General features: G+C 40.0%; 1 pseudogene; it reads left to right on the top strand.

Annotated features, from left to right (window-relative positions):
- The first annotated feature begins 396 nt into the window (after positions 1-396).
- Positions 397-516, top strand: LOC134936831 (5S ribosomal RNA; annotated as a pseudogene).
- The last annotated feature ends 4,978 nt before the right edge of the window (positions 517-5,494 follow it).

The following is a 5,494-nucleotide window of genomic DNA, read 5'->3' as shown; positions in this document are numbered from 1 at the left end:
TTGACACATTGTAAGAATTTTTTCTCAAGTTTTAGAGGCCTATATATAGTAAGATTTATTGGTTGGTGATATAAAGTAAGGGGCTACATACACTGTATCACTGATGGTATTGCCTCATTGAATATCACCATTCTATCCTGGCTATGCAAGTGGACAAGATATTCCCTTGCATATGATAACTGTCCTTATTATTAATTATATAGTGGACATCTCTCCATATAATTCTTGCACATGATAATTGTTCCACTATCCCTTATTGGATTTTGCTGTAATCTCACTCCCTAGTTTTGGGCATAAGTTCAATACAGATTTTTGAACACACGATTGACTCAGATCAATTGGAATATTTGTTCAGGCGATACGGGTATTGGGATCGACTGAACGGGCAGATAAAACTATTGCGGACATACCCCACTGGAGATGCCCGATCTCGTCTGATCTTGGAAGCCAAGCAGTGGAGGGCCGGGTCAGTACTCGGATGGGAGACCACCTTGGAACACCCTGGTACTGCAAAAAATTATTCTGCCCGATCTAGAGGGATCCCTATTAATACCAACTGGCACTCGGTTCTGTATGACTTATGATTCAATTCTCTACGCTAAAATAATCCGGAATAGGATTGCTGTAGAATAAATGATGGTCATATATTATGCAAAAGCGTCATTGTGATTACAGTAAATCCACTAGCCCTAAGATTTGGATTTCGGCTTTTCATTGTGGTATCTGAAACCATATGATTTATTCTCCATATAGTGCTATATTTTCGCGTAGCTTTATTATTCACGTATATTTTACTCCTTAATTACCCTTTTTTGAACAAATAAAGTTATTTTTTACCAGAATTGATTAAAATACACCTATTCCTCTGAATTGAGTGCTCCCACACAAGAGTCTACTTTCCAACCTTCTTGTGTTGGTTTTCTCTAGTCGATACCCTTTTGACTCTCGGGAGCACCACTGATAGCAACTTATATCTGTACTAGAAAAATTATATTTTTTTCACATGCACAGGGTTGCTGTATCTATAAGCAAATTAGCATCATAAATCAGTTTTTTCAGAGGACACTAATAATAACTGATTACAGACTAGTGCGGTCCCAAAAAAAGTTCTTCTCAATGCGTATACATAAGCACAGCCTCTTGTGGTCCACAAGTATATCTCCCCTCCTCCATTTCCCATTAATTCTTCCTCCTACTGTTTCCTCTATTGGCCAGGCAAATAGTGAAAATCTGCAGTAGGGATGGCCATCTGGAGATTAGCCTCCTGCAGTGCGGATGGCCATCTGTTGATTAAAAATCGATGGTTAACCTAGATGGTTTAAATACATTTACAGGGGAACCATTGATAGTTTTGCCCACCAATGGTCATCCCTGCTGTATTACTAACTGTATTGCGGGCCAATAAAAGCCTGGGGCGGTTCTTCATGGGAGCATTGGGGGCAGAGCTAGGCTCTGTGTCCCGGCACTAAGTTATAGAAAAAAACACAGCAGTAGGCTGTGTCCCATGATGGTGGAGAACCTTAGAATCTCAACAATCTAACATTGGTGGTTGACAGGGACGTGTTGTGAGCTAAATGGCTCAGGAGGCAATGGCTAGTGCCAGATCCAGATTTACATGCAATATATGAGCCAAAGGGTACATGTGGGCATTATACTCAGTATAAACTCCTGGAAATTTGGTAAGTTTTGATCACAGGTCTGCAAAAAAGATAGACAGGTGAGGCACTGTGGCACAAATGTTAGTATGACAGGAAAGGCTCTGCCTCACCTGCCTCACCCCACTACACATCACTGGTGGTTAATGGTCAATACAAGTTTACTGAGCAGTTCTGACAATGCAACCTTTATCCCCTTTGTTTTTATTAGTTTCACCATTTTATAAACAGCCAGGAAAGGATGCAATATATAGAAATAATACGTGGATGTTAGTGATAAGAAATTCCTCCTGGATAAATAGTTTCTATTACTTAATGTCAAGTTATCCTGCAGAGCAACCCTTAATACACATTCATAGGGTTTGCAGATTCTACACCTGGATGCAGGTAATGAGGAGAAAAAACGGCCATAATAAGGGCGGGGATAGCGCTATAAGAGAGCACTCTATAGAGGACGTGATTGTGAGCTGTTCCTCCCTGTGAGCAAGCCATCCCAGCGAAACGTACGTTAGGAAGGAAGGAGCACTGCAGGCCACCTGCTGATTGCACACAGCGGGCGGTCCGTGACGTACAGGTTATGAAGAAATGTATTATACTTATTTTGTTTCATTGATTGTCTTTACAATACTTGATTGTCTGCAAACAGTAGTACACCAGTGGCAATGAGATCGAGCTATGTATAGCAATCAAGCAAAGGATTGCCCTTTGTTCACAGCCGCAAAACATCATTTGTAAGGAAACTGCATTGTATGTATGCAGGGAATGGGAATCCTATGCTCAGTGTACACTACAATTTTTTATGTATCATAAACTGACAATTGCCTGCAAGCAGTTTTATAAACAAATAATAATTAGATCTGTCTATGTCAATGCAGCTACCGGTATTGCTCTCACGTACATGTGTGAGCAATCTGTGTACAGCTGAGAACTACAGAGTCACCTAGATCACAGCCTTTTAAACAGTTTTCACAGCATGGTCATATGTTCAGTATATTGCTATTTATAGCAGGCACAATAATTATTGATAAGTCGCTGAATGTGTGCTTTCTGGCTGCAATAAAAAGGCCAAAAGGATGATGTGTTAATTAATGTCCATAACGGATAATGTAGAAATTTTCCTTTGAATATTGGCCGAGTATGGCATCAAATTAAGGTCTCTGTGCTAGTTTAACTGACCATATTTGATCAAACAGTATTATAACAGCTTATGTGAGCAAACTGTGCACAGATAGAGATGCCAAACACCTTTTTGCAACGGAGCCGCTATTTATAACAGGCACAATAATTATTGATGAATCAGCGAGTGTGTGCTTTCTGGCTGCAATAAAAAGGCCAGAAGGATGAAGCGTTAATTTATGTTTATAATGGATGGTGCAGAATTATCCCTTTAAATATTGGCTGTGACTGGCATCACATGAAGGTCTCTGTGTAAGATTAACTGACCGCACTGGATCAAATAATATATAATAGCTCATGTGAGTAAACTGTGCACAGATACAGATGCCAAGCACCTCTTTGCAATGGAGCCAGAAGCAGATTGTGATTTTCTTGCTCAGTATACATATGAAGTGTTTGTGAGCCAATACCAATATGCTTTGTTGAACTAGGGCAAAAAAATAGACACATACTATTGATGATGCAGATCGAACTCCTTGGGCATTGGATAGGCTTTCAAATCGAGTAAAGGGTCCTGGGTTACCAGTTAGAGAGAGTGGTATTATAAGTGAATTACATGATATTGTGGGCACGATATCCAGAGAGGAGCACGAGACGAGTACAGAAAACAGTTTGAAGAATACAATAAAGCATAAACTATATTGGATCTATATTCCTTAATACGACTCTGTTTTTCAACACCAGGGTTGTCATGCCACGAGTTCTCTCATTGGCTGCACTGATATAAAATCAAAATCATCAGCCAAAAGCAGAAACTCACAGGCATGACACCTACACCCTGGCACTGTCTATATTTCCAAAGGCTGATACCAGTAAGGGTCTCTCACTGTGCATATAATGCTCTAGCACATATTCTATGCTGGAGCAGATACGGGATAGCAGAACCCAGAAACACACCTCAAGACCTTGCCTATCCTTATTTTCTTGCGGACAATCCAATATAATGTCTAACATGACCTAGATGATCAAGTAAGGCCGAGGCCCAGTATAGAAACCTGTACAATTTTAATACATATTTGTGTTGTGTTGTATGTTAGTATGTGTTTTGTCAAATATTTCGCCTTTTAAACCCAGGAGTGAATACACTCCATTTTACTGGTATAATAAAAGTTACGTTTATAATTTTGTTCAATATCATACGGGCTACATCTATGTGGATACATGTGTGCCCCTAAATAGGAGAGTCTAGTACCATTTTCTTATGGTAACCTTTTTTGCAATGCAACCTGGAAGCAGATCCCTTTACCATGCCTTTCCTCTGATCCAGCCTTTTAATTGCTGCGACTGCCCTGCAGTAATGGGGGAAAAAAAGAGAATTGAGCATCAGTGATAACAGAAAGGAAGGGCAGTATATCCTGCACAAAACACTGTACATCGTTATTTGTGGGATTCCTTAGAAGCCCAAGTACCTTTTAGGACATACAGTATACATACCTATATACATATGGTATAAATGGTGCAATTTCACTCAGAGAGAGTCTCTGTTTTGAAGAACCAGTGAACATAACCAAGGAAAAACATTTAACTACTATAATTAGTTGATAGGGTATTATTTAGTTGGCTTTTGTTTTTAAAAATAAGTTTGTATTGCAAAGGGCGTGTTGTCTTATGCTGCTTGTTGCAAGTATGTGTTATCAAAATTCTTGCAAATTAGCTTAACATGGCAAACTAGTTTATTTTCCAAAACGGACATACTTTACTACAGATTGAGTATCCCATATCCAAATATTCCGAAATACGGAATATTCCGAAATACAGACTTTTTTTAGTGAGAGTGAGACAGTGAAAACTTTGGCCCTCATTCCGAGTTGTTCGCTCGCAAGGCGAATGTAGCAGAGTTACACACGCTAAGCCGCCGCCTACTGGGAGTGAATCTTAGCTTCTTAAAATTGCGACCGACGTACGCGCAATATTGCGATTACAAACGAGTTAGCAGTTTCAGAGTAGCTCCAGACTTACTCTGCCTGTGCGATCATTTCAGTGCTTGTCGTTCCTGGTTGACGTCACAAACACACCCAGCGTTCGCCCAGGCACTCCCACCGTTTCCCCGGCCACTCCTGCGTTTTTTCCGGAAACGGTAGCGTTTTCAGCCACACGCCCCTGAAACGCCGTGTATCCGCCCAGTAACACCCATTTCCTGTCAATCACATTACGATCGCCGGAGCGAAGAAAAAGCCGTGAGTAAAAATACTTTCTTCATAGTAAAGTTACTTGGCGCAGTCGCAGTGCGAACATTGCGCATGCGTACTAAGCGGATTTTCACTGCGATGCGATGAAAAATACCGAGCGAACAACTCGGAATGAGGGCCTTTGTTTTTTGATGGCTCAATGTATACAAACTTTGTTTAATACACAAAGTTATTAACAATGTTGTATTAAATGACTTTCAGGCTGTGCATAAGGTGTATTTGAAACATACATGAATTGTGTGAATGTACACACACTTTGTTTAATGCACAAAGTTACAAAAAATATTGGCTACAATGACCTTCAGGCTTTGTGTATAAGGTGTATATGTAACATAAATGCATTCTGTGCTTAGATTTAGGTCCCATCACCATGATACCTCATTATGGTATGCAATTATTCCAAAATACGGAAAAATCCGATATCCAAAATACCTCTGGTCCCAAGCATTTTGGATAAGGGATACTCAACCTGTA

The sequence above is a fragment of the Pseudophryne corroboree genome, chromosome 1 (assembly GCF_028390025.1).
Source record: "Pseudophryne corroboree isolate aPseCor3 chromosome 1, aPseCor3.hap2, whole genome shotgun sequence".
NCBI lineage: Eukaryota > Metazoa > Chordata > Amphibia > Anura > Myobatrachidae > Pseudophryne > Pseudophryne corroboree.
Note: the sequence above shows the minus strand (reverse complement) of the source record. Positions and strands in the feature narration are given on the sequence as shown.